Genomic DNA, 10,815 nt, shown 5'->3' on the forward strand with positions numbered 1-10,815 from the left:
ATCTAATTTAATATTAATATAATTTACTAATTTAAAAAATGGAAATAATATCTTGTTTTGATAAAAAATACTTGAACTCTCAGAGAGTTCCTTGCCCCTTAAGAGATTGTCCAGGCATATGGAGGAAGGTGTGTGGTGTGTGTGACCTTGTGGAATTGGTGGGAAAGGACAACGTGCTTCGTGTTGGACCTCTGACTAATACTGAGTGTTTGCTGTGTTTTAGAGGTGACTGTTATCATCTGGAGGTGTTTGTCTTGATGGCCTCCAGTCTTCAAGATCTGGTGTCTTCAGCTTCCACATGGCGTGCTAGAATGCCCTTGGTGACGGACTATCTCTTCTCTTCCACCTTCTCTAATGACCTCTGGACTGTGGTTCCATCTCCCTTCTCAGTCATTCTCTATTGGGTTCTATTTGGTCAGCTAACGAAGTCATCAACAGAAATTTATTTTCAAACATTGCCTTTTTAATTTCTAGAAGTTCTAGTCATTTTTAGTTTTGTCTATTCCCTATATTTTTGTTTGTTTGTTTGTTTGTTTGCTACTGGGGATTTAACCCAAGGGCACTTTATCACTGAGCTACATCCCCAGACTTTTTAAATATATATTTTTTTAGAGACAGGGTTTCACTAAGTTGCTGAGGGCCCTGCTAAATTGCTGAGTCTGAACCAAAGGCAGAATGTTTTCTCTAATATGCGGATGCTAATTCACAATAAGGCAGGGGGCACTAGAGAAGAATAGTGTTACCTTAGATTAGGTAGAGGGAAGTGAAGGGAGGAGACATATATATGTGACTACATGACCAATATGATTCTGCAACACATACACTCAGAAAAATGAGAAATCATATCCTATCTATGTATTATATATCAAAGTACATAAATGCATTCTTCTGTAATGTATAAATAATTAAAACAAATTTAAAAATTAATTTAAAAATTAATAAATTGCTAAGACTGTCCCTGAACTTACAATCCTCCTACCTCAGCCTCCCAAGTTGCCTGAATTACAGGTATGTGTCACCATACCCAGACTCCTATATGTATTTTTAATTTATCTTTCAAACATATTAAGCTTATTTTCAGCATTTGATAAATGAAACTGGTTAGTCTGTCAGAATCTGCCATTATTATCTGTTCTTTGGAATTTTCCTTTATGTTCTCTCCTCATGTGTTTTGTGATTTATGACTGTGAGTTGCTCATATAGTGGGGTAGGGAGGGGGAACATGGGAGGAATAGATGAATTCTAGATAGGGAAGAGGAGTGGGAGGGGAAAGGAGGAGGCAGGTGATTAGCAAGGATGGTGGAATGTGATAGACATCATTATCCAAACTACATGTATGAAGACACGAATTGGGTGTCAACCTACTTTATATAGAAACAAAGATATGAAAAATTGTGGTATATATGCGTAATAAGAACTATAATTAAAAAAAAGTACATGTATAAAGACTTGAATTGGCATGAACACACTTTATATACAAAGATATGAAAAACTGTGCTCTATATGTGTAATAAGACTTGTAATGCATTCCACTATCGTGTGTTTTAAAAAAAATAAAATCAATTAAATTTTTTTAAAAAAGGAATTTTTTGAGTCTTAGATTGGATTTTCAGTCCTCTAGAGGAGATTTGTGTCTACTTCTGCTAACTACCTGAAAATACTACCAACTGAAAATTACTTAAATTCTCATCCTGAAGACATGAAATCTACCAGCTAATTTTTCATAGAGCCCTGATACGATTATAAGTTCTCAGTGAAGAGATTCCCGCCCCCTCTATTTTTCAGAACAAAGGATTACACGGCAGGTCATGTCATATCTCTTGGGCAGAGTAAAGTTTTTTTGTTTGGGGGTTTTTTGCCCTTTCATAGAGAATGAAGCCATTTGAGATCCTTTCTTTCTACAAAGAAAGACCTTTCTTTCTACCTCCCACCTTGGCCAAGCTCTGAGGTTTATCTTTACATCAAGTGGCAGACAGGGAAGTTCAAGATCCCCTGCTGAATGACCAAGAAGCCATCTTTAGCGTGTGCTTACTTACTTCCCTGGGCTTTCATGTGCTTGGTGAATCCTTTGCTTTTGTGTCATCTCAACGGAGCACTTTCATTCTGTCCAAGATTTTGCTTTAGTCCAGAATATCGTCCATGGTATTTACTACAAAATACCATGGAAAACACATATCCTTTCTCTATCACAAATAAGAATAAACATTTACATAGTTGAGGTTTTGAATACTGGGGCTTTGGAATCAGACAAATGGAGGTCAGAATCCCAGATCACTGACCTATTATGGTATGGCCTCAGTAAATCTGGCTTGTTCCTTGGTTGTGTTATTTAAGGAGGGCTGACTTCCAGAAGAGTAATGCTGAATTGTCTCAGAAAGGTTTAACTCCAGACTCCGCATGAAAGTACATCATGTGACCTGTGAAGGTCACATGCTATCTGCCTCCTTGCTATCTGCCCCAAGTTTCTTAGACTTTTTAAACTCTGCCTTCCTCATTTGTAAGATGTATAAGAATACTCTCAGCTCTCGTGTTCATAGTATATAAGGATTAAAGAGATCCTATTTGTTAAGTACCTAGCAGACTCCCTGGTGTACATTCCTTTTTATAAATTTTCTGCATACTCTTAAATTTTCCATAGACATAATTCTACTCAATTAACTAAACAGACACTGATATCATGACTACTTTGTTAAAAGTTCTAGAGTTAAAATAGTAAATAAGACAAAGTTCTTATCCATGGATATTTCTATGCTAAATAATTTTTTCCGTAGGAAAGAGAGCTAATAAACTAGGTAAATAAACTAGTAGAAATGAAAAAATGCTTACTGATTTTTTACAAATAAATATGTAATACTGGATAGTAATCAATGCCATGAAAATAAATAAATGAAACAGATTAGGATATGTAAAATGATTAGATAAAGGATAGTTGAAATCTTAAATAATATGGTCGGATAAGGCCGAAGGAAGGAGGGTTTGAGTGAAGTCCTGAATGAAATGAGGAAATAAACAGAAATATCAAAGGGGAAATGAATCCCAGACAGAGAGAGTCACAAGCACAAAGATTTTGAATTAGAGACTCTTGTCCTGAAGGGAAACATCAGGAAGGTGAGATGACTACAGCAGAGTGACACGAAATGAGAGATTGGAAGGGACCAGATGAGGTCGGGCCCTGTGAGCCATGGTATAGAGGTTTCCTTTTATTCTGAGTATAAAGGAAAGTCTTTGGAGCATTTTTACAGGGAAAAGGCAGAGCTTGATTTGTATTTTAATAAGACCATTCTGGATGATGTATGAATCACGAACAATAGGAAGAGAGCTAGTTAGGCCAATGGGAAACCAGTTAAGAAGCTTTTGGCCGTCCGTGTAAGAGAGAACACTGAAAGTTTGGGCCAAGGTGGCAGTTGTAGAGGTGCTGGAAGGGTTCCTGGTTTGAAAGGAATATTCACAGAATTTGGCACTAGATATTTACACAGGTTGATGTTTGGACTGAGCAAAAAGAGGAAAATGACATGGAGAAGAATGGGAGAGCACTGAACTTATTAGGTAAGGAATCAAGTCCCAAAGCCAGGCTCCAGCGACCTACTTCTTCCAGCCATTCCCCCTCTGCCTACAGGTACCACCCAGTAGTTTATCCAAATTGTTAAGTCATCAAATGGATTAATCAGCCGATAAGGTGAGAATCCTAATAATCCAGCCTTTCACTTCAGAACATTGCTACATTGCCTAACACATAACACCCTCCTGAAGAGTTAAAGCATTAAATCTGGTCTACAGAGTTTCTTAATAGCAACTTCTCACCAGAATGAGAGCTCAAGGTTCTTGAGTGTTGGGTTCATGAATTATCTACCTTCTTTATTCATGGCACCTTGTACACAGTAGAAGTTTCAAAATGGTGGCATTAATTATGGTTTTTACTTGAAAATCTAAAAATAGAATAGTCTTGGTTTCCCTTCCCCCATACTTTCCTTTGTCTTTTTTGTTGGGGTGTGGGGAAAGCACCATGTTATGTTAAGTGACTATTCTATCCTTATAATAGTCTTCCAGTCTGTTTACTCGCTCGGGGCACATTGTCACCATGTGACAGGACGTGTGTGCTCCAAAATGACAAAGTGTGTGGATTCTAGCCAGCAGGATCAAGAAAATGCTTCATAAACAAGGCTGTAAATAACATCTGGGCTGTGCAAATACAGGACCCAGTAGCTTTTCCCTTTGGTGGTTGTTTTGTTTGGTCATAACCATCTCCCTGTTGACCCAAACAAGTCAGGGAGCCACAGTTACAGCCCCCGATTACTTCGAGATAATTCTTGTTGCCGACAGTATATGGCAAGCTATCAATGTGAAAACCAGACCCCGAAGAGTGACATTGCAGGAAACCAGTGATTCATAACAGGGAAGAAGAAATCAAAAAATTTGATAAATTAAGATAAAAGCTTCAAGCCATGAGGGAAAATAAAGCTGATAAATATTTTGCATGTCTCAGAGCACAGAAAATACTTAATGAGAATAATTTAAATTGATAGTTAAATTGATAAAGTTTTCATCTAAGAACCTCAAGCCACAAATTTTCATGTAGGCAATTCATCAGCTTAATATTCAATTAATTTCTTTCTTTTGCAGTTGATTCATAGACTATGGTAAAAACATTCTTTAAGCCAAGTTCACTGATGCCTACCTGTAATCCCAACAAATCAGGAGGCTGAGGTAAGAGGATTGCAAGTTTGAGTCCAGATTTTATTTTTATTTTGTTAAATACAAATTAAAAAAAAAAAGAGCTGGAGATATAACTGGGGATGTAGTGCCCCTGGATTCAATGCCAATTATTAAAAAAAGAAAGAAAGAAAAAGTAAAAAACACCTTGAGCTAGAGGAAATTACTCCAGATAAAAGATAAATGTGATTTTTTAATTCTTGAAAGAAAACTACCCTGTAAATATGTAGTGTAGAAAATTCCTCCTTGGCTACAGATACAAGCTTCCTGGCAACCTTGATGAGTTACATAATCGTACCTTTTACGGGTACAGTAAGCGGTTCAGAAATAGGGGTATGAGTTCTTCTCAGGGAACCATTACAGACAAAGGCGACTTTGAAAGAAAAGCAGTGGGACTGCCTGCAGTCTCCCTGTCTCAAAAGGTGAAGCCAGAAAAGAATCATTTGCCAATCACACTATATCTCCACTAAGTTGTTGTCAAAATTACAAAATTGAGAAGGAAGAAAGAAGTACTGGCTCCAACCCCATCCCAACCCTCACCCCCACCCCACCTCACCCCCCCGCCATGGGCTGTTGACTTTATCCAGCTGCCTGCACAGTAATCTGCACCCCCCAGTATGGCTGAGGTCTGGGTACCATGCCCCTGGGAAGCTACCCAAAGTGCAGCTTCTTCACCAGGGCTCTGGAAACATTACTTTGTCCCTGATTCAATTCTATTCAGAGATATTGATTAACTACCGTGCACATGGTGAGACATGAACGTGGCTCTGGGCTTGGGTCGGGAGATCTGAGTCCATTGTCACATTTTATCACTTACCACCTATGACCTAGGTGGGTTGCTTGATGATCTTCTCAGTGTGTCTCTGCATCTATGAAATTGGTGGCAGTGCACAATTGATATCATAAGTGTATACTGCACTGTGCTCAATTTTTCCTTTTCTTCCTAGTTTCTGGATTAGGTGTTATCAGAAACATAAAAGCAATTTAAATCAGGACTGTGGTCTTCAAGAATTGACTGTCTCTCCAGGCATGGTAGCACATGCCTACACTCCCAACTCAGGAGGCTGAGGCAGGAGGATCACAAGTTTGCGGCCAGCCTCAGCAACTTAGGCCCTAAGCTACTTTTGCGGAAACCCTCTCTCAAAATTAAAAATAAAAAGGGCTGGAGATGTAGCTCAGTAGAACACACTCCTAGGTTCAATCCCCAATACCAAAAAAATCAAAATTAAAAAGAAAAAGATAAAGAAGGCAGCGATACTGGCCTAACCCCAGGGAGAATTTTGCACGTGTACCTGGAGAGGACATGAGGGACTCACCCTAGTATTATTGTGAATTCAGATCTCAGAGGTACCTGCAGGAATCTTCAAATTCAACCAATTGCCCAGGTGATTCTGAAGCATTCTGCTGCAAAGCTAGCCTCACTCCCTGTCAGCTCCAGGAATGCTGGCATTTTAACAGAAGACTCCTCAGACATAAGACTCTACATGTGTTTCAGGAATTACGTCATGTCATACTTCAGATGTGGGGGACTGGACACATGACTGGAGAAAGGGGGGGAAAGAAAGGGACCCTCTCCTCTCAACCGTCTTTTCCATTATAAGATATATGAGCCCTGACCACAAAGCCCATGTAGCAACCTTTGTGCTATTCTTCCTTGCAACAAATCACTTTCTGCTTTGCATTAGACATTCTGTATAATTTATTCTCTCTGTGGTTTGGTTGTATTCCTCAAAGTGCTTGGCACATAGCAATGACAAATAAAGGTTGAGGTGAATTGATTGGCGCATAAACACAATAACATATTCCTTCTTCCCAACTTATCCATAAGTGCTGAGACCTAAAAGGAAGGGAGGATTGTACTGGAAAGAAAAAAGCAGTGTCTCTTAAGCTGCCTTGGTCAACAGCAAAGTATTTTTGACTCATGAGGGATAATTTCCCCAGGGAGGAGAACAGCACGCATTTCTCTGTCTCTCCAGGAAAGGACTGATTGTTGAGATCTTGAAATGCCTGGCTCTATTCTGCCAAAATCATAAACACACCACAGGAGATGCTGGTGGAGCTTATTTACCAAAACTATGTTTAAAGAAAGGAAAATCAGTAATCGAAGTGGGTTGTCCTCCAGTGATACTTCATGCTCAAAACTCCAAGCAGCTGGGATCTCAAGATCTCAGCAGGGAGCTGAGTGCCCTTATCTCCTGCATTGAGTTCTTTCTGGTAGAACACTTCATCAAACTTCTAGGCTGGGCTTATGCTGGGTAGATTTCTAAAACCCAAAACTGTATAAATAGCAAAAGTTTTAAAAGGCAGAATCAATGGAAGAAACCAAGAGTTTATTCTTAATATCTCATGTGTAATTCAAGAGATTTTTCTAGGTATGAATTGGTTATTTGGAATCTAGGTTGGCATTTGCTGAGGAGAGATATTAAGGTGTAATTCCTACATCCATTTCAGGGTCCTATCGTCTAGGCCATTTCAAGGCCAGATTGGCTAGGATCTTGCAGCATTTCACAGAGGAATGCGTTCTTTGCCAGGTGAGAAGGCAAAGTAGGGTCTCATGTGGTGAATTTGGAGACGTGATTCCGATAGTGTTAAAGTGCAGATCTGTTGTTATGGAGGGGATAACTTCAATAGGAATAGGTAGCCGTCACTTACCCAGAGTATCAATTAAGCTGTTTTAGGTGAGCAAATCCCAAGATTCACTGCCAGTCTGAAATAAATATAAGTATACATTCAGACTGGTGTCAGTATCACTTGTACAAATACATATATATTTGTTGTCCCCTCTTCTGGAGAGCCTGATTCAGCAGGATTGTGGTTAAACCCAAAAATATTTTTGAAGTTCCCCATATGATTCTTTTTTAGTATTTAGACCTCTTTCCTTTTAATAACCAGAGGTCAGCTTGGCAACCCCCCTGTCCATAACTAACATTGTCCATGTGCCAGGTGAGAAACAACCCAGAGACCACTTTGCATGTTACCAAATAGGGAGGATATTGCCATTCTCTGGGCTTTTTTTTTTTTTTTTAAATGCAGGGGTTGACCCTAGGGCCTCATGCTTAGACAAGTACCATACTACTGAGATGCATCCCTGGCCCTTTTTATTTTTTGAGACAGGGTCTTGCTAAGTTGCCCAAGCTGGTCTCAAACTAGCGATCCTCCTGCCTAAGCCTCCTGAATAGCTGGCATCACAGGCACCCACCACCATTCCTTCTTTCTCCAGTGCATTTTCAATATTAAGAAACACTTCAGGTAGTGAATTAAGTTTTGTAGAAATATCCATGTGCTTTGTGCGTACACACACACACACACACACACACACACGCACACACACGTGATAGAAAGAAAAACTCTAGATTTGATTCAACCCGTTGCCAACCAAATTCTTTCCATCCACTGAACTTCCTCAAAATTCTTTGAAGTCAACAATTACTTTGTTCTCAGAGGAGTCATTCTGTGGCAAGGAAAATGTTGAAAGTTTAGCAATGTATTAGGACTTTCCAAATCTGGAGCATTTCAAAATATTTATCTGTGTGTTGTTTATCCTTTTTTGGTATTTAGACTTCTTTCCTTTTAATAACCAGAGGACAATCTATGGATATTAGTCACTTGAAATGCACAATAAAGATAGTGAATTTGCCAATGGTGGTAACAAAAGGCAGCTATACCTATAAGTGACTTCCTTATCAATCTGCCCTGTTCTTTTTCAGAAGCACAGATTTGCTTAGTGAATAGAGAGAACCTTCAGCACAGTGCCTGAAACAATTCTTATTTAGTAAGAACCCACTCCTTCTGACAGACCATCATCAATGTTCTAAGAGAGTATCTTACATATGCTCTATTTCTATCTTCTAGTATTACTGTTCTCTGACTCCTTGTTTTATTCCACATAAGTTTGTCCCTGACTCTTACAGAGTAAGAAATCTTGGAAAACATCTCCACTGATAAATATATGGTTCTTTTTTTTCTTTTAGATTTTCTTTTAGATTCTCCATTTACAGGAAGGCTCAGATCCTAATGTCAGTTTCCTGTATTGCTGTAGAATCTCACAGTGGGAGGATTTCACTTTTTAAAGATTCCTGCTCTCTGCAGAAGCACATCCCTAGCCATATTCCCTTCTGTGGCTGGATGTACTCTTGATATAGCTGCCCCTGCCCTTTCTAATCTGCATCTCCACTCTGTGATGCTCTCTTGGCCTCGCCATCCCACTCCAAACGGTGTTGAATCCACGGATTACACCCAATCGAGTCCCCGTTAGTATGCCCCATGTTTTTTGCCCTGTAATAGATTAGGTGATGATGTTTATACTAGCTTAGTCTTTGATAATCCTGATGATAAAATAGCTTTGGTGTCTCCCAAACCATTCATGTTCCTTCAGTGAATGCTTCCACTGGATTCCCTCATCACAGCACATCATCAATCAGCCTCTGCCTATCCCAGCAAAATTCACAAAGCCAGAGCATGTGTGTGTCTGAACCTTTGGAAGAAATAGACAAATTACCAAAAGAGGGACATTTTTAATCTGTTTTTATTTTACTGTCCTTCCATGTCCACCCTCTCAGCCCACACACTTTCTCTCTCTCTCTCTCTCTTTCTCTCTCTCTCTCTCTCTCTCTCTCTCTCTCTCTCTCTTTTTCCAAGAGCTTTTGAAATTTTGTTGGGTTATGCCCCTGAGGCCAGCGGACAGGAAATGAGAATTGGATAGGAAGAAGCTGAAAACATCTCTTGCAAAGTTTTTGTTCTGTGGGGTATGATAATTTTTCCACTTAAAAATGCTTTAAAAATAGACCAACCAGGAAATAGTGCTATATATAGAAAAGACTGTCATTCTTAATATTTGTATCTAATTATTAATATTACTACCAGTTAAAAAATCACTATATTTATAGTCTTCTTGATAATGACTTTCATTTGATCACCTGAAAAGTTTACAAAATAGCCAGATGAATTTCCCTGCAGTGTAATTCCAGGGATGACGGTCTAAGGACAGTCTTTCCTTTTGAAGAAACACGTCCCATAGAATTACAGAGCTTGAGATTTATTTCTTTTGTTTTTTATTTTTTTCTCTTGTTTCTTTCTTCCTCCCTCCCTCCCTCCCTCCCTTCCTTCCTTTCTTTATTGCTGGGAATCAAACCCAGGGCCTCATATATGTTAGGCAAGTATACTACCACTAAGCTACACTCCTAGCAAAACCTTTTTCTCCCACGTTTTTTTTTTAAATTGGTTCATTATAATTGTACATAACAGTGGTATACATTGTTAAATATTTATACATCCACACAATATAACAATATAATTTGGTCAGTTTTGTTCCCCAGTATCTCCCCATTCCCTGCTTCCTCCCCCCACCCTCCGCCCCCGGTCCCCTTCCTTCCTCTACTCTACTGGTCTCCCTTCTGTGATTCCCCCACCTTTTCTTTCCTCTTTTCTCTCAAGCTTCCACATAGGAGAGAAAACATATGACCCTTGACTTTCTGATTTTCAGCCAAGACTTTTTCAAGCCATTCACTTTTTTTAACTTCACCTACCAGAAAGAAACAGTTTTCAATGATTTGGAACTAAACACGACCTTATTAATTCTAGTGAAGATTTTAATATTTCCTAATTCTTTTGGTTTTCTTTAGGATTTATGCATTTGCTCCCCAATATATCTTGAAGTGGAAAAAAAATAAAAACAATAAAGGGATTTTTTTTTCTATAAAGATCTATTCTTTTGTTTGACATGGTTTCCTATGTACTATTTTGGTGTCAAATATCCTTTCTTTTTGAAGATTACAGACATGATAGATGTAAGATTTATTGTCCTCCTCTTACAAAAGAAAAAAAAAACTGACACTTCCACATTTGTCCCCAAATTTAATTTTGAAATTTAACTTGCTAATACGATACAGCCCTCCTAAAAGCAGCGCTCTGCCTTTAGAATTCCAAGAAGACCTAACACCGCTGGCTGCACACAGTGGTTGCAATAAGCCAGACCACATTGGGATGCCTGCTACAGACTCGGCTGCTTTAACTGAGGAAATAGATTAGGTGACTACTGCTGGTGTCCCAGAGGTCATAAGTCTTCTTCAAATATTTCAAAAGGATAAGGTAATTAAGTTAATAATC

Source organism: Urocitellus parryii, chromosome 8, assembly GCF_045843805.1.
Source record: "Urocitellus parryii isolate mUroPar1 chromosome 8, mUroPar1.hap1, whole genome shotgun sequence".
NCBI lineage: Eukaryota > Metazoa > Chordata > Mammalia > Rodentia > Sciuridae > Urocitellus > Urocitellus parryii.